This window comes from Ascaphus truei, chromosome 21, assembly GCF_040206685.1.
Source record: "Ascaphus truei isolate aAscTru1 chromosome 21, aAscTru1.hap1, whole genome shotgun sequence".
Taxonomy (NCBI): Eukaryota; Metazoa; Chordata; class Amphibia; order Anura; family Ascaphidae; genus Ascaphus; species Ascaphus truei.
In genome coordinates, this window is record NC_134503.1 from 8,095,405 (window position 1) to 8,117,313 (window position 21,909).

General features: G+C 45.4%; 1 protein-coding gene across 4 annotated transcripts in view; it reads right to left on the minus strand.

Moving 5' to 3' along the window:
* NACC2 (NACC family member 2) overlaps window positions 1–21,909 on the minus strand; it is a 105,192-nt gene that overhangs the window by 31,909 nt on the left and 51,374 nt on the right. Inside the window, exon 2 of one of the 4 annotated variants that reach the window (XM_075578845.1) lies at window positions 10,018–10,153. The exons of the other annotated variants lie outside the window; for them this stretch is intronic. The gene's annotated coding sequence lies outside the window, so the exon portion shown is untranslated. The remainder of the gene's footprint in view (window positions 1–10,017; window positions 10,154–21,909) is intronic. 4 annotated transcript variants of the gene reach the window in all.

The following is a 21,909-nucleotide window of genomic DNA, read 5'->3' on the forward strand; positions in this document are numbered from 1 at the left end:
TGTTGGGTATATAGAAAATCAGAGAGAGCTCCATTTTAAACTCCCGGATACTTAATATTTGAAACGCTTATATCTCCTGAACAGAGCATCAAATTTGTAAAAATAAAAATAGAATTGGAAATGGCGAGAAGAGGAAAATTATCCGCCCAACGTCGAGCGCTGCTTTAGGGGTCATTTGTTTACGGATCCTGCACTGTATCTACTAAAAAGGTACACACAGTACAAAAAAATTACTATGGGTTAATTGCGCCCAATTAATACTTTCAATTTATTATTATTATTATTATTATTATTCATATGTATTCCACAGAAGGGAATTTACGAGCAGCAGTGATACAGGTGTAAATGTCAAACACCGCTTTCATATATCAGTATATACATGTCTTCTCAAAAAATTCTTCCTTAAACTCAACTTATTGTCCGTCTCCGTCTTCATAAACCACATTTATTATTATTTTTGCTAAAAGGTTTGCAAATGAAATAAATATATAGCAAGCAAAAAACAGCTCCACTACACGAGTTTGTGATGTGCTTCCACATTTATATTTTCCCTATAATAAAAAAATAAAACCAACAGACCTTAAGGCAAAACCAGAACCGACCCCCCCCTCCAACCCCCCCCAAAAAAAATGTAGAAGCAAAACTAAAATACTGGGTCAAGGGAGCATCTCTAGATATTACGGAGCATCACACATTTATTTTGTAATAAGTTGTTGTAGCTTTTAATACCTGTCCCACTACACGAGGAATTACAATGACCCGGGGGTCACGTGAGCGGTTCAGCCAATGAGGGCGAACCAGCCTCGTGATGTCACGGCCACGCCTCCCCATCGCCGTGGATCTCAGGCCACAGATCGCTCGGCCAACAGGCGCGCGCGGTGCCATGTGCTCCGTCCCGTCCCCCCCCCCGCCCTCCCCCGCCTGCTATATCCGAGCCCCAAGACCAAAATAACTGTTTATTCGCTCGTGCTTTCCCAAGTTACAAACTTTCAGGCTCGTTGTTCGTTCTCAGGGGAAAAAAAGAAAAAATGGCAGCGCACAGCCAGGGGAGTAGGGTCTAAAAAAAGCCATTGCTAAAGTACTGCGGTAGTAGGAAACACGTGGGAGAGTTTTGTACCACCTTCTTTTAAAAACTATTTTTCAATAAACATTTCTTTTTTTTAGACCCTACTCCCCTTTTTTCATTGGATTCTACTACAACGGCCTGCGCGCCGCAGAGATCTTTTCTGATATGTGACTTTATCAAAACAAAAGTGAGTACCATCATGAATTATGATGTTATAGACACCCCCAATGAGGCTCCTGATAAGTGTGGGACACCCCACCTTCTCTGAACCTTCAGGGGATACATGTCGTATTGCTGCTAAGGCTGCGGCCAGGCAGGGAACGGGCGCGCTGGCGCTCGTGCGGTGCGCCCTGCTCGGCCGGGCGATTCCTGGGGGTGCGGCCACGATGTCACAGAGCTGGTTCGCCCTCATTGGGCGAACCGCTCACGTGACGCGCATCGAGCGGCTAATTCAAATGTGCTTGCTCTGAGCGCCGTGCGGGCGCAGGCGCTCGCTCGCGCTGGCCACGCACATTGCTGCAAGGTGTTTCATCGCGGCCAGGGTGAGTGCGCCCGCCCACTCCGCGCCACCCTGGACGAGGCCCAAGAATAACTTCACAGGATTGGATATAACTCACGTGTTTTTACGGATATAGTCCATCGCGGAGGTCACTGTTCATAAAATACATGATACACAGGATCGAATTGCTTGAGCACCCTAACACTTATTTACTACTCCTTGTTCATTCTCACGTGTTCTTGCCGGCAGGATGCTGTGGAGAAGAGATGAGCTCCGTTCCAATGAAAGCTTCTCAAAAAACAGCACGTGTTGAAATTGAAGTCTAAACACCTTCCCCCCTTTATTTAAACAAACAAAACAGTCCTCTCTTGAAGTGCTGCTGCTGCTGCGTCAGCCAATACCTCCATACCACCTAGCACAGGGTTGACCATTTCCAGCCCTCAAGGGCCAGCAACAGGACAGGTTTTCAGGTTATCCCTGCTTCAGCACAGGTGGCTTAATCAGTCTCAGCTTCGGCACAGGTGGCTCAATCAGTGGCTCAGTCTTCGACTGAGCCACTGATTGAGCCACCTGTGCCGAAGCTGGGATATCCTGAAAACCTGACCTGTTGGTGGTCCTTGAAGACTGGAGTTGGCCACCCCTGACCTAGGATATGTAACACGGCAGGGGGCTTGGTGAAGGGTTACAGCAGTATCTCTTCTTCGCAGACTAGAGTAGAACTGCATTTTTTTAGGTCGGGGTGAATTTTTTCCGTGATCTAATTTGTAGCTCTTCCCTGTTATTAGCAAGGATGGCAATAAACTGTCCCGTGTGTCAGAGGCCTGCATTGTGCTGCAGGCCCAGCACAGGAGGGTTACGCTAATTCCTATTTGTACCCATGTAGGCGGTGTTACCACCAAGTCCTTGTGCCAGGGGGTTCTCAACTCCAATCCTCAAGACCTCCCAACGGGGCAGGTTTTAAGGATATCCCTGCTTCAGCACAGGTGGCTCCATTAGTGGCTTGGTCAAAGACTGATTGAGCCACCTGTCCTAAAGCAGGGAGTGATTGAGCTACCTGTGTTGAAGCAGGGATATCCCGAAAACCTGACCTGTTGGGGGGTCTTGAAAACCCATAACCTTGTTTCATATTGTCCTTTATTAGTCAAAATGGCATAAGGTTAGGGGTTTTCAAGACCCCCCCAACAGGTCAGGTTTTCGGGATATCCCTGCTTCAGCACAGGTAGCTCAATCACTCCCTGCTTTAGGACAGGTGGCTCAGTCTTTGACCAAGCCACTAATTGAGCCACCTGTGCTGAAGCAGGGATATCCCGAAAAACTGACCTGTTGGGGGGTCTTGAACACCCCTAACCTTATGCCATTTTGACTAATAAAGGACAATATGAAACATCTTTAGGTAGCAATATGGAACTCACCAGGAAGCCCCTGCCGGTAATAACATATGTAACGCACAATTCTTTCTTTGCTGGGTGATTAGTGTTTGTTTTTCCTTTGATAAATGTCTGGGGCCAACCTGGGACAAGTATTCCTAAGCAAAACAAAGCGGTACAGTGGCCCACATTGTTTGGAGAACAGTTTGTATGCTGTACAAATGACCAGGAATACAAGCACAGACCCTCCAACCGTACCTACAGTTACAAGCCCGCGACATGGTTTTGGGGTCCTGTAAAACCCGCTGTACACGAAAAAGAAAGGATTTGTGTGCGCGGGAAGCGGCAGGTCTGGAGACTTCCACGGAAATGTCTGGAGACTTCCACGGAAGTGTCTGGGAAGTACTTCCATCCAGCACGAGACGGGGAACTGCAGTGGTACAAGTATCTCGGCCACTACACGCATCCAGGAGCTCGGACTGCTGATCACGAGCTCCAAAAACCAGGCGCAAAACCAGCGCAAAAAACGCAACCAGATTTAGCCAAGCAAAAAAATCCTATTATTTCCTGATTTATTTTGCTAAATCCAATTTATTTTGACAAATATAGTGCTGTTTTATTGCTCCAATGTTACAGCTTGATAAATAGATGGATGTATCTTCTGATTTAATCCAATGAATGATGGTCCATATATATATATATACACTGATGAGACCCATCAAGGTCGAAACAGCTGCCTGTGGGTGGTTTTCTGGGTATGCACATTAACCCTGGCTGTGCTCGAAGCTGTGACCATGCAGCAAGCTTAAGCCTATAGGGAACCATGTTAAAAATGGTTATTGAGGCAAAAAGTGACACTGTGTGCTCATTTGCATGTCATTTCCCAGAATCCTTTGCTGCAGTGGAAGTGCTGTATGCTGGGTGATAATGGGGAAAGGCGGGGTTGCAGACCTGCCTAAGACATGCAGATGAGCATACAGCTATATTTGCATATTTGCTTTCCTGTGGAGGGTTTTTGTCACTTTTTTTACTCACCATAACTTAACTCAGTATTATGGTTTGGCCTATCCCATAAGCCTCTCTTGCATTCCCAGTAAAATCAACCCCACACTGATGAGACCCATCAAGGTCGAAACAGCTGTCTGTGGGTGGTTTTCTGGGTATGCACCTTAACCCTGGCTGTGCTCGAAGCTGTGACCATGCAGCAAGCTTAAGCCTATAGGGAACCATGTTAAAAATGGTTATTGAGGCAAAAAGTGACACTGTGTGCTCATTTGCATGTCATTTCCCAGAATCATTTGCTGCAGTGGAAGTGCTGTATGCTGGGTGATAATGGGGAAAGGCGGGGTTGCAGACCTGCCTAAGACATGCAGATGAGCATACAGCTATATTTGCTTTCCTGTGGAGGGTTTTTGTCACTTTTTTTACTCACCATAACTTAACTCAGTATTATATATATATATATATATATATATATATATATATATATATATATATATATATATTTAAATATATATATATTTAAAGCTAAGTGTTTAGTTATCTCTTGCAACGTTGTCTGTAAATAAGAATGACATGGATGGAATTTATCTATGGCTCTTTAGACACACACACACACACACACACACACACACACACACTAAGGAGGCCTGGCTCAGCAAGGGTTAAGTCCCCATGCCTTAGATCCTATGAAGGTATAAGGATTGCCATGGTGTTGAGGAGACTCCATGAGGCAGATTCACTAAGTCACAATGCAAGGTATGTTACCTAATCCGGTGTTAACTACCATTCAAGTCAGTGTAATGCCGGATCTGGGTGTGATAATCTACGTTGTGGCTCGGTGAATCCCTGAGTATGTCCGATACACCCCTTCCCTGAAGCCCCCTCTTGTATCAGCTGTAGTGATGTGTCAATGTCTCCGAGTTGAGTTCTGCAAACATTGTTGTGAAATCTTTACGGGTTGGGAAGATTTGTGAACCTTTTTCACCAATGTTTACACTACTAGAGAGTTTGCTTTGCTGCACACTTTCTGCAATATACACTGAGTGTATTTCATGAACCCCCTCTCTCATTATATAACATACCAGTTAACCCAGGCGTTCTCAACACCAGTCCTCAAGATTCCTCCAACAGGCCAGATTGTTAGGATATCTTTGCTTCAGCACAGGTGGCTCGATCAGTGCCTCAGTCAAAGACTGCACCAGATATCCAGAAAACCTGACCTGTGGGGGGGGGGGGGGGCTTGAGGACTGGAGTTGACCACCCGTTATAAACATTAAGCACTTGCTAACTTCAAGTGCATCTGTGTTTGCTTAATATGTAACTTTTTTCCGTTCTCTTGTGTCTCTGTCCTACTCTGCTGGTTTGTGTCTCATTATCACCGCGCCCGTGAATTCGATATCGGACGGCCTCGCGGACCGTGATGATGTCACCGAAGGGGCGGGCCTTGTTCTCAGTTGCACTTCACAGTCACGGCTTTCGGTGATGCCCCCATACTGTGGGCGGGACTTCCTTTCACACACAAACATACATACACTCAAGGAACCCGTAAGACTTGATGGGCATTTTGTTGCCAATGGATTACGCAGAAATGCCAGCATCTATACCCGCAAGCAGCTTGGGAACCGAGAGATCCCCGGAAACCAAAAAATAATGCAAATCAGCTCCAAGGGACCCCAATTCCAATAAAAACGAGATTACTGCTTTAACTACATACCATCCCATGTATATATTGTGTGAAACTAATCTTGTGCTTCTTGAAGTTAGGCTTCCCAGCCTACATTTCAGAAGCAGTAATGCATTCCATAACTTTCATTGTAACACCACTTTAAAATGAAGAGGGAAAGCGTTACAGGGCTAAGTGCTTTCACCTGACCCCCCCAACTCATGATGTTGGCGACTGAGATTTCAGTATCTCGGCGCGGCACAAAGCAGCGCGTCTGGCTCCCGTTTCATAGCCAACGCCTGCATTTCCACTTGGGACCTCAGGATAATTATGTCACGTGTTTTAAGTCACTCGCTGCACCACATTGTATGCAAATTGGGTCACGCCTTTACTCCGAGCCTTTCTGCCACATATTTCTGGCAGCAACGAGGTTAGATTTACAGGAGCTGAACACAAACGCCAGCTCAAGTAACCGTACTGCGCAAACTCCCTATCACATACTGATAAACACACAGTGCATAACGTAAGCACACATACACCGTCTGAGCAGGCACAACAATATATACAATCAATGCTCACACTGTGATGGTACCTGGGGGTACTACTTTTAATGTACCATTTCACTTTCAGTTGGACTACAAGACCCCAAAACGCAAAACAATTCAGCCTTTTTGGAGCAAAACCACTTTGAGATGTGCAACAAGTGACAGGGCCAGGCGAGTGAGGCATTTGCCAAGCCTGTGCAAGATAATATAGCTGGGCAACTGGACACTTGGGCAGACAGTGTATCACATAAAGTGTTGCCTTGTTGTCAGCAAAACGGCCAAGGATCTTTTGTGCTAGTGCAGTGTTTTTCAACAGATTTCTTGGATTCCCTCGGGTATCCCCTAAAGGGTTCAGTACAATTTTCAGGTAATTTCAAAATAGTACAAATACAGAAGAAATTACAATGCATCTGATCTCAGACTCGCTATTAGAGAGGGTTGGGGTTCCTTACAATGCATCTGATCCCAGACACACAATTAGAGAGGGTTGGGGGTTCCTTACAATGTATCTGATCTCAGACGTGCTATTGGAGAGGGTTGGGGGTTCCTTACAATGTATCTGATCTCAGACGTGCTATTAGAGAGGGTTGGGGTTCCTTACAATGTATCTGATCTCAGTCGTGCTATTAGAGAGGGTTGGGGTTCCTTACAATGTATCTGATCTCAGACGTGCTATTAGAGAGGGTTGGGGTTCCTTACAATGCATCTGATCCCAGACACACAATTAGAGAGGGTTGGGGGTTCCTTACAATGTATCTGATCTCAGACGTGCTATTAGAGAGGGTTGGGGTTCCTTACAATGTATCTGATCTCAGACGCGCTATTAGAGAGTGTTGGGGTTCTAACAATGCATCTGATCTCAGATGCGCTATTATTTATTAATTTATTTATAAAATGTTTTACCAGGAAGTAATACATTGAGAGTTACCTCCCGTTTTCAAGTATGTCCTGGGCACAGAGTTATGATGACTGATACATGGTTACAAATACATGGGTACATTAGGTGAACAGAGTTATACATTATATATAAAGACATTGCATTACATTAGGTGAACAGGGTTATACATTATATATGAAGACATTGCATGAACAGTTAAAGATATAATAAGTTATAGACGTATGTAACAGTTACAGACCACATTAAAGTGTGAGACAGCTTTAGTTTTTAAAGAAGTGAGACTGGTGGCGGCTGTGAGAGCCTCTGGTAGATTGCTCCAGTTTTGGGGCGCACAGCAAGAGAAGGAGGAGCAGCCGGATACTTTGTTGAACCCTGGGACCATGAAAAGTCCCTTAGAGTCAGATCTCAGATGATAAGTGCTGCGTGTGGTAGGGGTGAGGAGCTTGTTCAGATAGGGGGTAGCTTGCCCAAGAAGTATTTGAAGGCAAGACAGGAGAGATTAACTTTGTGCATACTCAAGTTATGGCCAATCTAGTTCTTTGAGCATTTCACAGTGATGTGTGTTGTAGTTACATTGGAGGACAAAGCGGCATATTGAATTGTAGAGGGTGTCAAGTTCGCTAAGGTGGGTTTGGGGCGCCGTGTCATATACAATGTCCCCATAGTCTATAATTGGAATTAGCATCTGCTGTGCGATGCGTTTTCTGACCAGCGGGCTTAGGGAGGATTTTGTTCCTAAGAAGTACACCTAGTTTGGCATAGGTTTTGGATGTCAGGGTATCAATGTGCAACCACAATGTTAAGTGGGAGTCAAACCATATGCCTAAATATTTGAAACTAGAATAGTGTTAGTTGGTTCTTATCTGAAGCTCAGTCACTGGGAGCTTTAGAAATGTAGCCTTGGTCCTGAATACCATTGTTACAGTCTTGTCAGTGTTAACAAACTGTTTGTTTTGGGAAATCCAGTTTTCAAGTCTGAAACAATCAGATTGAAGTACATGTCCAAGGTCAGAGAGGCTAGGGCTGTGTGTATATACAGTAAGATTATGTCATCTGCATTAAAGAGTGTTGGGGTTCCTTACAATGCATCTGATCTCAGACGCGCTATTAGAGAGGGTTGGGGTTCCTTACAATGCATCTGATCTCAGACGCGCTATTAGAGAGGTTTAGGGTTCCTTACAATGCATCTGATCTCAGGAGCGCTATTAGAGAGGGTTGGGGTTGCTTACAATGCATCTGATCTCAGACACGCTATTAGAGAGGGTTGTGGTTCCTTACTATGCATCTGATCTCAGACGCGCTATTAGATAGGGTTGGGGTTCCTTACTATGCATCTGATCTCAGACACGCTATTAGATAGGGTTGGGTGTTCCTTACAATGCATCTGATCTGTTAAAATCATATCTTGCACTACACGTACACAGAAACTATGAGAAAGGAGTCAAGATACAGAAAGAGGGTTACGGTGGGGCTGGGGTATGATCGCTCCCTACAAGTGATTTCTGTGTCTAGATAATATATATATATTATGTGGTAATTTTGTTATTTTTCTAGAGCTTGCTGGGTACCTGTGTGTTTGGATCAGGAAGGTCACTCAGTGGGGTCATGGCGTTTTCACCCAAGGACCCACTGGTACTGGACAGTTACCGTGCCTAATAAAAGCGAAGTTACCTCGAGATATTTCTCTGCGTCAGACTAACCTTCCTTCACTTTCTTTTCAACGAGAATGCCCTTATGACGTCCACTTAATGTCGTGAGGCCTGGCTTGTTGGCGACCCTTTTAACACCCAGTGGCCGCAGTGGGCGTTCACTGCTCCCAGAAAGGTTGAGGCCTAGCGCAGCCTGCAATTAGATTCACGACTAAAATCAATCTGTCCGTCACCCGTATTAGCAAATCCGCGGGTTTCTACATTTTTTTTATTCAACACCTTTTGCAACTGAAATGATCAGCAGCTTCTCAATACGTGTGCAAAACGTTCCTAATGCAGCCCCCAAAACTCCTCGCTCCTTTTATAGGTTTCTGACCATGGAGCATTCAAATTACCCGTTCAACTCCAGCCAGAAAGAAGAAGGTGCTGATTTTCTAATCTCGTTTCCAGTGAATCAAATCTGTTTTTAACGAGAAGTGAAACCAAACAACTCTGTATGTTCAATGCTGTTTTTGCTGTGCACATGTTCCCTGGCTGGGTGCCCGGGTCTATTTTTAATATCACTTACTAGAAATCCTACAAATTAAAGGAAATACGGATAATGTTGTAAGAATCCTTCGGGCCAGATTGTTTGCTCCATTACCTACTGGTTTCCTTCTGCATTAGAGGCAGATCATCTAACCACAAAAGCCAGCTTCGTTCCCGTAGTTCCCTTGTAACAAAGGTAACGATGTGTTTTTATTCTCTAATGTTGTGATGCCCCCACTGGATTAGAACATAGAATAGCTCACTCAATTCCTACGGCAAACGTCAAAATCTTGCACAATAGCGCAGTTGCAGCCAGCAGGTGCATCAATCTTCCAGCCAACTAGGTCAGGGGGTGGCCAACTCCCGTCCTCAAGGGTCACCAACAGGTCAGCGATTAGGGATATCCCTGCTTCAGCACAGGTGGTTCGATCAGTGGCTCAGTCTTTGAGCCACCTGTGCTGAAGCTGGGACTGATTGAGCCACCTGTGCTGAAGCTGGGACTGATTGAGCCACCTGTGCTGAAGCTGGGACTGATTGAGCCACCTGTGCTGAAGCAGGGATATCCTGAAAACTTGGCCTGTTGGTGGCCCTTGAGGACTGGAGTCGGCCACCCCCTGGGCTAGAGGGTAGATCCACAGTAGTGCGTTATATTTTTCGGGTTACATTATCACCATTTCACGTATCGATATCCGCAACGCGCGCCATCCAAAAGCGCTTGGCTGGCATTCGCCTGAAAATTGGCGGAGCGGTACATTTTAACGGACGCTTTGGCTTATTCATATGGTAAATCAGCAGCTTACCTAACATCGGCGGTCCTCTGACCCCCTCCGTCCGTGTGAGCGCACAGCCATAACACTACGATATGGAAGACCTTCCCAAAGCTGGCGTTGCCAACACCCGGCCCCTGGTTATCATGGAGTTCTCTCTGGGAGTCGCCTAAAGGCAAAGTGCAGTGTATAGGACTTAACCCTTTCATCACAAAAAGTTACACGTCATACAAATCTATATAGTATGGATCTTATAAATGGCTGAAACGCATCATGAGCTGTATTATGGTTTTTAGTGATTAAACAGAATTCTGTGCATTTTTTGTGTGTAACTAATGTTTGTAAATATCAGTTATTAGTGTATTATTTATAATAGCCATATTGCATGTCCCGTATACCTTCATTCGTATAGCGACGTCCACGTACTCAGCGCTTTACAGCAGTCATACACGGGACATAATGGGAAGAAGCGCTTCAGACATAAAAGTAACATTCAGAAAAGGAGTCCCTGCCCCAAAGAGCTTACAATCTAAGTGGCAAGTAGTGAGAATTAAAGAGACAGTAGGAGGGTATAAATAATCCTGGATATCGTAAAATAATACATTTGTTAAACTATATAATAAAAACATCCTCGCTACTTCGAATACATTTTGGGTTGATACCAAGAAACTTGCTAACAATATTAAAACACAGACTTTTTATGATTGGCAGCAGGTTAAACTCGGCGGGCGATTTTGACGCACTTTCTACATACTTTTTGGCGCACAGAAACATTCCCTTTGGTACATACCATTAACCTCCGTACACCCAGCACCGGCCATTTCTGTGTTCCCCTAATAAATGGAACTTAAGGTTAGTAGGTCAGTATAGGCACACACACGCCTATGAAGGGTTAAAGATGCCCCCCGGAACAGTTTGCCATTTATCTTTGGGCCCTATTAACGAGAACTTCATTCTAAATAACCAAAATGTGCAAAAAGACGCCAGGAAACAAGAGGATTGCGCAAAAGCAGAGTTACGGCATGTAACAAACATTACAAAACTTGCAATATGTGCCAATATAGGCAAGAATGATAATAAGCAAACATGCATCCCCCCCATGTTATGTCTGGTGTGGCCGTGTCAGACATTACACTGCGAGGAAACAGCCCATGTTAATCTCACTTTTTAAATAGCTCTTAGCTTTGGGAAGAGAAAGTTCAGAAACAGCAGGCAGCTATTTGTGAATAGTGGAAAAAAATATTTACTGCTGTGAAGCGCTATACAGTATACATTAATGGCGCTATGTAAATAAAGACATACACACACACACTATATATATATATATATATATATATATATATATATATATATATATATATATATATATATATATATATACACACACACACACACACACACACACACACACACTATATATATATATATATATATATATATATATATATATATATATATATATATATACATACACACACGTACATACACAAACTTTAAAAAGATCAGTACTGTACTGATGCAATTTATAGCTTTACTAATTTATCTTGTAAAAATCAGCGAGGGAGAAAGTTGGTCTAAAGCGAAGGTGGAATTCTGGGTGTGAAAATAAGAGTGGTACCCCATATTCATCACGCTCTAACCACTGAGTAGGATCGCTTTTTAACTGGTGGGACTGGGTCCCCTCTATCTGCCCTTCCCCCCTCCTGAATTGCACTGGGGGGGCCCTCTCCCTTGTATAAGCGTGAGCAGTCGGAAGGGGGAGAAGACGAAAAGAATCCAGATAGTGAGTAAACCTGTTCTCAAGTGCTGGCGTCTGAAAGGCAAGCCGACGGAGAGCAGCGCTGCCAAGTCCAATGTCCTTGTTCTCCATCGGTGGGAGAAAACAAAAAATGCTGCCACTGCATTAGTGGATTTCAATTGTACTGTATCATCCTTTAGGCGAAATGTTCTTTACACGCAGGTTGTGCTTCCAGAATAAGTGTCCCTTATATAAACACACACTCCTCTTCTTTCCAAAACGAAAAAAAAAAAAGTGACGCGTGCGGTCATGTGACATCACGTCACCATGGTAAGGTAAGTGTATTATAGAGGCCTCACGTGGTCCCCTGGCATTTAATTTATCTACTGGGGGGCGCGCTCCGCTGACCTAACTAACACCAGGTTAAATCCCTGTGTTATCTGTAACGGACCACTGAGGATAGTGTTGTTAGGGGGACTGAGTCATATCATTAGCACTAGCATGCATATCATTAGCACAAAACATGACTCACCCTAACGTTTGAAGATCCAATAATAACTTAATTTCATATCCTGCTTGTCTCCCAATCGGCCTCAGAGCGCATCACAATTACATTATAGCGCGCAGTATGATTTTTACAGACACAGACCCTGCCCCGTGGAGCTTACAATCTCTGTTTTTGGTGCCTGGGGCACAGGGAGATAAAGTGACTTGCCCAAGCTCACAAGGAGCCGATACCAGGAATTGAACCAGGTTCCCCTGCTTCAAACTCAATGTCATTGTTTACAGAGAGTGTGTGTCTTTACTCTCAGAGTCGCTCCTTCTCTGTTAATGTTTTATTAGGCGGTAACAAGAGAGTACCTGGTTAAGTCAGTAGCGGACCTCTGTGCATTTTGGCCTTCATGAGCAAACTCTGCATACAGTACCAATGAAATACAATAATTAGTTATTATCCAGGAAATAAGAGCGAGGGAAGGGAAGGGGAGAGGGGTTCCAACTTGTTCAATTATCCAATTATATTCTGTAATTAATTTTTAGTGCAACCTGCTGAAGTACCGTACATCAAAGTAATTTTAATTTGCGTGTCAAGCTTAGATGCTATAAATTTTATCCCGTCACTGGAGTCTTAAAAACAACTGTGGAAAACACAGCAGCCCTCTCAGTGTCAACGCAAGGAGCCACTGAATACAAAATCCTGGTCTGTGATTAAAATACTGTAAATGTATGTATGTCTTTATTGATATAGCAGAAAAAAAGGAGGTGCAAACAAGCGCTAAGAAGTTCAACCATAAGTGTACCACTCTATAGTGAATGGGCCGCCAGGTGACAAAACCTGATAGTACAAATCAGGGATAAGCAATATACATAAAAAAGAAGAAACCGGCGCCTTACAAGTCCATAGGTGAAATGGAAGTCCAAAAGTGAAGGAAAAAATGTCCCAATATATAGGCCCTTCTGATCCTCAGAGGCCGGATGATCTAATGTCTCTTCCACCGTAGAATTCGTGATATGTGAAAAAAACACAAGAAAAATAATAGTGCAATATGCCAATAAAAACTAACATTAGGACTAACACATAAAGTACAAACTGACCACAGACAACAGACAACAGACAACAATGAAGACAAACAATACAAGACAAGACACTAACCAACAAATAAGACAAACAATAGCAAGGCTGAAATTAAAAAATAGCTAATTTAATGGATGATAAAACAACTTAAAATGGTAAATACGCGGATGACTGAGAGACCGCCGGTCCGGAAGGTCTAAAATCAGGACCCTACTCACAGAAAATTAGATGTAAGCAGGCAGTAGAAGTCAGTACTGGAATGAAGCGTCTTTCCCTCCGATCACACAGTCTGTTGTCTGTGCTCAGTTTGTACTTTATGTGTTAGTCCTAATGTTAGTTTTTATTGGCATATTGCACTATTATTTTTCTTGTGTTTTTTTCACATATCACTAATTCTACGGTGGAAGCGACATTAGATCATCCGGCCTCTGAGGATCAGAAGGGCCTATATATTGGGACATTTTTTCCTTCACTTTTGGACTTCCATTTCACCTATGGACTTGTAAGGCGCCGGTTTCTTCTGTTTTATGTTTATTGATATAGCGCCATAAATGTACATAGCGCTTAAATACAAGTATAGGATAAGTATCTGCCGTCTACATATAGGATAGCTTGGACTTGGTCTCAAAGAGATGAAGAGGGGTTATGTATCAAGATACCCAAATATGCGGAGAAGCCTTCTGTCTGCAGACAAAGGGTCTTATGTCTAGTCACTCTTAGAAGGGCTGCACATGGGAAGAAGTGACATGCATGCAGAATTCTGTACGTCTCATTATAATGTGTGTGTCTGGTCACCCCTCCTATCAGCTCCCAAATCACTAGCTGCCCGGGTGGTACCAAAGAAGTGAAAAACACTAAGATCAAATCAGCATTTATTTATTTTTTACTTTGAGCGATCTCTTCTTGCTTTTTCCAACGCTGTTTTATTTCTTTTTAATGCTTCGCTTACGGACTATACTCGTTTAAAATATAAAGTGCCTGGGAGGTTAAATTGCAGCTCTTCTCAGCGCCCTGCTCTGTAACTTTTGATCACCTTAATTTGCCAACACGTAGCGTCCAATTACAACACAACTGTTGCAAAATGCAGAAGAGCGATTCCTCACGTTTATTTTCCCTGAACGACATTGATCATCTTGAAAAACAGTTAGATACTAACTGTCAGCATTGTGAAATCCAGGAAACTTAGTAATGCACACGGGGAGAACATACCAGGCATTTTAACGTTCCCTTGCAGAACGCACATGAGACACATACTGTATAATTAAGCCTTCTGCATCTGGATGATGCTGCCTGCTGTTAAGACTCATACGTAGGCAGATGGTCAGCACACAGGATTAGCCGTGACACGTAGCCTAGTGAGAGCATAGACCAGACACTTACTCACATGTCTTCCATGACTCTTCTGAACTCTTTAAAGGTTGAGTTGGAAAAGAAAATGCAACATGTCGGTGGAAGTAAAATAATTGCAGTAGGGGGGAAAAAACCATGGTTATATAGAAAGCTTCACGAACAGAGTTGTTGCTATACTACATGAGACCTGCGAAATGCATAGGGAGGATTTGAGTAGAGCCAGGGAAGCCGACCGCTTTCACTGGGCCCAGAACCAAGATCTTGACCTGGGCCGTGGGTTGTTGTGTGAAGGGGGGAGGGGCGGAAGGTAGGGAGGGAGAGTCCCATCAGCAGCATGTTGTTGGGGCGGGAGGGGGCGGGGGAATGGGAGGCAGTGAGGAGCCTGGCAAGGGAAGTGGCCCAGCCACCAGACCAGAAGCAGAGCTCCACTTCCAGGATCGGCATGGTCCCGGCTCTCCGCCGCTGTCGGCGGCCATGGGTAGAGCTAACTGGGACCTCTCAACCATATCACAATTTCGGCACGTGGGACAGTCCAGTCCCTGGAGCTGAAAATAACGCAGTTCAATTCCTGAGGACCCCCCATTTCCATCCCTGGGGGGGGAGAGGGAGTTATGTAGGGGGGATTACTACGTTAAGATAGTGTTATTTGTCAATGTCAGGTAATTGTTTGTTTTATATTTATGCGCACATAAAAACAGACACCAGTAATTAAGGAAGCTTCTATTCCAGGAGTGGGCAACTACAGTCCTCAATGGCCACCAGCAAGTCAGGTTTCAGGATAATCCTACTTCAGCACAAGGTGGCTCAATCAGTGACAGCTTCAGCACAAGTGGCTCAATCAGTGGCCCAGTCTTCGATTTTCTTTTGGACGTATATGCCAGATCCATATTTATGATCATATAGATCAAGACTGGCCAACTCCAGTCCTAAGACTTTGACCCAGCCACTGATTGAGCCACCTGTGCTGAAGCAGGGATATCCTGAAAACCTGACCCGTTGGTGGCCCTTGAAGACTGGAATTGCCACTCCTCTACTATTCCTTCCTGTGACGTTCACAACCCCCTGCCTTAGTCACCAGAACGCATCCCTCTGCCACGTGTATGCAAGGCCATTGGCAGTGAAGGTGTTAATATAATAGCATTAACTCTAGGATTCACTAAGTGCTGAAATTGGCTATCCCACTATGATCTGGTGTCAATGGCTATTCAAATCAAAGCCAGCTAATGCCGAATCAGGGGATGATACTCATGAACCAGGACACACACCCAACCTGGACACACACCCAACCTGGACACACACCCAACCTGGATACATACCCAACCAGGACACGTACCCAACCAGGACACGTACCCAACCAGGACACGTACCCAACCAGGACACGTACACAACCTGGACACGTACACAACCAGGACACGTACACAACCAGGACACGTACCCAACCTGGACACGTACACAACCTAGACACCTACCCAACCAGGAAAGGTACACAACCAGGACATGTACCCAACCAGGAAACGTACCCAACCTGGACACGTACCCAACCTGGACACCTACCAACCACGACACCTACCCAACCAGGACACCTACCCAACCAGGACACCCACCCAACCAGGACACATATACAACCTGGACACCTACCCAACCCGGACACCTTCCCAACCCGGACACCTACCCAACCCAGACACCTACCCAACCCGGACACCTACCCAACCCGGACACCTACCCAACCCGGACACCTACCCAACCCGGACACATACCCACCCAGGACACATACCCACCCAGGACACATACCCACCCAGAACACATACCCACCCAGGACACATACCCACCCAGGACATATACCCAACCATAGCCACCTCCTGAATCCATTTATTTCCCTTTGGGGAGCACTGGTGTAAAGATGTTAATTTGGTTCTTACAGTTAAAACCAGACCTTATTAGGGAAAGCAGGGCTGGCCTTAGGCTTTGCGGGCGCACAGGGGGTGGCTTACTCAGAAGAGCGGCCCTCCTCTGGTAGCGTTACGGCGTCATGTGAAGTCAGGTTGCCATGGCAATACAACCCAGCAGGAGACGGTCTGCTGCGGAGAAGGTAAGAGAATACACACACCCCTACACCTACCTCTCTGCTGGTCGGGGGGTCCTGCGCTTCCTCCTCCTGTCGGCACCAGGATCAAGCCGGACCGCAGGGGAGGGAGCGGGGAACTGGCGGAGGGGAGACCCCGCGGTCCCTCCTCCAGCACCCCCCTCCAGTGGGGTGGAAGGAGGGAGTGCGGGGCCCCCGAAGGTGCGAGGCCCAAGGTGGCCTATCCATATATGTCTGTATATTATACATTTATGAATCGCCTGCTGCGCTCTCTCGCAATGATTCTGGCCATGCAATAATATATTCAAAGCAACAGACTCAGATGAAGCATCTATCAGGCAGTTAGTGACCCAAAGGAAGTCTAAAGACATAATGGAAGCAGAGGTTACTATATATTTAACTAACAGCCGTTTGTGCCATTTGTCGCAGAGAAGGCAGGGTAAGGGATGTACAGTATAAGTAGGGATTCCGGTTTTAGGCTGTAACTGATAAAAACACCATCATCTTGCACTTCAAGGTAAAGGAGCGATACTGGGGGATCAAGGTAGCCCTTGAGGACTGGAGTTGCCCACCCCACTGCTATTCCTTCCCGTGATGTTCACATCGCGCTGCCTTAGATACCAGAACGCATCCCTCTGCCACGTGTTTGCAAGGCCATTGGCAGTGAAGGTGTTAATGTAATAGCATTAACTCTAGGATTCACTAAGTGCCGGAGTTGGCTATCCCACTATGATCTGGTGTCAATGGCTATTCAAATTAAAGCCAGCTAATGCCGAATCGTGGGACGGTACCCTGCATCTACACTGATATCTTCGTGGTCTATGTATCGTTCCCAAGCATTGAATGGGGTGAAGCCATTTAGTAGAACCCCACACTTCAGGGTACAGTGTTTGCAGTCTTTGTCTTTACACATAGCCAACCTGGACACATACCCAACCTGGACACATACCCAACCTGGACACATACCCAACCAGGACACATACCCAACCCGGACACATATTTATATACATATACAATGAATAATAAACAGAAATGAAGCCTAATTGCTTGGAATTAGACTTCTTGTAGGGACCCATCCGTAGATACAGAAGGCAACCCAAGGGAAGTATGAAAACTAACAAAAAGTGCCCAGAGAATTCAAATGGGGGGTCTCTGATAAACCCAGCTTTGTTTTTTGTTTCTCTTTTAAATAAAATGAAAACACCAGAAAAACACCTGAAAACCAAACTCCCTACACAGAAGCAAAGCCCCCATGATATTTCGGAATGAGAACCAAGTTGGACTTGCACAAGGTTCCAATCCATTCTAATGATTGACCGCGGTCACCGATAGGCAGGTAGAAAGGTATTCTGCAATAGATGTTGGGATGCACAGTAACCATGTTGGAGGGATCAGGGATAGGGTTGCCAGGTGTCCAGTATTGAACCGGACTGTCTTGTATTTGGACACACTGTCCACTAAAAAGTTAGAGGTAATACTGGATATGTATGTGTATACCGGTATTACCTCTCTGGACATAGTGACCTGACCGGCTTGGGGAGCGATAACATTTCCCCCCTCAGGGAGAGAGCAGGATCGTTGCTAGGGAGCTGGGCAGCACCCTCCATCCTGATTGGCTGCAGCTGGGTAATGCAGCCAATCGGCAGGACGTGTCAGGAGTCTGAAGGTGGGACCAAGTAGGAGAGGAAACAGCATGGAGAGAGGTGTGTTTGTGTGTGTGTGCTCGCCTCGAGCGCATCGCACCTTTCACCATTGTATCCAGTATTTTTGGAGAAGCCATCTGGCCACCCTAAAAGCTGGTTACACATCACAATAAATAAATGCAAATATCCATTGATATTTCTCCAAAACAGAAAACTGTTGAAGGATTACACCGTCATATCTGTGATCCAGATGAAAAACTAGACAAACCTACAAAACTTGCCTTAGTGCAGGGATGGGCATCTCCAGTCCCCAAGACTGAGCCACTGATTGAGCCACCTGTACTGAAGCAGGGATATCCTGAAAATCTGACCTACTGGACTGGATGTGCCCAACCCTGCCTTAGTTGGACCGGAGCATTACTACCTTTGAGATGTACCATACGGCTGCTAAGAAAATCTACCACGATTACAACTGTGTCCTCAACACACATTACATTTCTTTCTATTAGCGAGACTGCTGCTGCTATGCAAATGAATCCCCAAAAGACTGCAGAAGAATCTATAATCAAGACCTGTGTATAAAGATAGTTCTGTTTACTCTGTAGCCTGTTAAAGAAACTCACACGCAGATGCATTTATACAACATTGTAGCCGACTTACAAGTCAGCATAAGCAATCAGTCCAATTTCACTTAATTGCTATGTAAAGGAAGAATCCTTGATCCAGTTGTACTAATGGGAGTCATTTTCATCCGAAAAAGCATTAAAGCACCAATTCCCCCTGCTCGTTTACAAGGATATAACGAGAGGGTCAACGGAGCTGAACTGCGTTAATTAACCACTTGCTTCCTGAGATGTTTACCAAATGCGTTCCTGTCGCCCCCAGGGAAAAACAAAATGGCGCTTGGAATCTCCCACATCACACAAGCCAATGGAAAGCCGGAACGTCATCCCTGGTGGCGTCCGATTGGGCCCTTGTGATGCCAGGGGGGGATTTAAAATGACCCGGGAAGCAGGGGGGTCCCCGGAGGCGAAGTTAGAGTGGTTCGGCTCTGGGGGATTCCTGGTCTTCATCCTGGTAATAAAAAGGAAGAGAAAGGAGGGAACATGCTGCCAGAGGTCCAAGACTCATGGGAGAGAGGGTTAAGGTAGGGTTTCTCCCCGGGTCTAGGATGCTTGGTGGTGGCGGACGTTTGGCCTCGACTATGTCGCCGCGGCATTTAGCAGCAACGCACCTCGCATTTAATTTAAATGCCTTGGGGAAAAGCGCGGGACCTCTGCAACTGCCCGCGACCCCCCAGCCAAATCTCCCGCCCCTCCTGGGGTGCGCGCCCCCCAGTTTGCGCACCGCTGCATACCATAACACTACTTGATGACAAGGTTTGCAGAAGTAATGCATTGGAGACCTATCCATGGTCCCGAAAGGGCTACGTTGTAGCTGTATATGAAACCCCATTATTTTCAGCTCCGGGGCTAACCTCCCTATTCCCGAGATACAAATCGGCAAAGGTACTTCCTGGTCTTTAAACCCCACATGCCATGCGGGCCAATGGATGACCTTGTAGCCTAAAATTGGCCTGTGTGGTGCGCCATTTTTTCCCCCCTGGTGGGAACTAGATTGTCCTAATTTACCGGTAAGTATCTCAGTAGCAGGGGGACCCCCTGCTTCTTGGCAGATGTATTTGCAAATGTATCTTTTGGGTCTAAATTCCAAGTGCAAAGTCTGGCACAAGCTCAATACTGCACATCACCCAGTCAACACCATCCCAACTGTCAAGCATGGTGGTGGCAACATCATGTTACGGGGAAGCTTCTCTTCAGCAGGGACTGGGAAGCTTGTCAGGATAGAGGAGAGAATGGATGGTGCAAAGTAGAGGCGAATCCTTGAGGGAAAACCTGTTTGAGTTCAGCCAAGACTCTGACACTGGGGAGGAAATTCACATTTCAGCAGGACAATGACCCGAACCCCAAAGCCAAAGCCGCACTGGATTGGTTGAACAGGAAGAATTAATGTTCTTGAGTGGCAAAGTCCTGACTTGAATCCAATCGAACATTTATGGTGAGGCTAAGATTGCAGTCCATCGACGATCCCCCCAAAAACTTATCAGAACTGGATCAACCTTCCCGTGAAGAATGGACAAAAATGTCACCATCCTACTGTGCAAAACTAGTAGAGACCGATCCAAAAGAATCATAGCTGTAGTTGCAGCTGTGAGTGGGAGCTTCTCCCCAACAAAATGTCCATGCGCTGGTGAACACTGCCCCACTCATCCTTTTACAGTGGGAACTTATGGTTTGCACAAGAGAGAAGAAAGCAAGTATTTACTAGCGCACCGTCATTAAGCAGCTGAGGGAGCGAGGAGAACGTATGGTCCATGCCAGCAACATCTCCGCTCTCTCTGCACTGGGGAGAGAGTGGGCTGCTTGGGCTGCCAGAGGTTGGGGGCTCAGGTGAAGACCCTAAGAAGCCAATGGTTCTCACTCATGCTTGGTGTGGCAATGAAGTATGTACTGTATGTCTTTATTTGTACAGCACCATCCAGGTACATAGCACTTTACAGCAGTATTACACGGAACGTAACAATACAACACAATGGGAATAAGCGCTTCAGACATAAAAGTAACACTGGGTAAAGGAGTCACTGCCCCCAAGAGCTTACAATCTAAGTGGTAAGTATGGACAACTTACAGAGAGAGGGGGGGGGGGGTCATGGTAAGTGCATCTGCAAAGGCCCATGGTAAATGTATAGGAGATGTATAGTAGCCAACGGAGCTACCCATATGCAATGTGACCAGGACCACTCCACATGAATTGCCGTTAACACTTCCCACGAGGAGTCCTTTTCATTAGCTAAACGTTATCATCACTTATGGCTGACTTTATGACTTGTGAGGTTTTGTCCTGACTTTATTAATGCTGTCAAGTTTAAGAGACGCAGAGGGGAGAGTGAGTGTGTATATTTTATGGCCCTCATAACTTCTCCTCCCTCAGACATGCATACGGTACTGACATATAACCATATAATTGATCTTGTTCCCTCAATACAAAGGAACTTTTACATGAATAAAAATAAAAAAAAGTGTGTTTTCTTTGGCACAGAAACAAAAGCTCTTGGGACTTTGTATTCATCCAGGAAATGAACAAGTCGCTGCTATTCACAGCTAAGGAATAGAAGCCCTAGAATATTATTTCGTTGATTGAGTCAATAGAAAAATATATATTAATGGATCACAGTGGTTAGCCATAGATTAGATTGGTCAAGCCCCCCCCTCCCCCCCAACAGATCAGCTTTTCAGGATATCCCAGCATCAGAGCAGGTGGCCCAATCAGAGGCTCAGTCTTTGACTGATTGAGCCACCTGTGCTGAAGCAGGAACTGATTAAGCCAACTGTGCTGAAGCAGGGATATCCTGAAAACCTGACCTGACCTGTTGGGGGAGGGGGGGGGAGGCTTGAGAACTGAAGTTGAACACTGCTACCTTAGGCCGCGCTTATAGTGCCGGTGACGTCGCCCGAAAACAAATACATTGCCGCCGCCG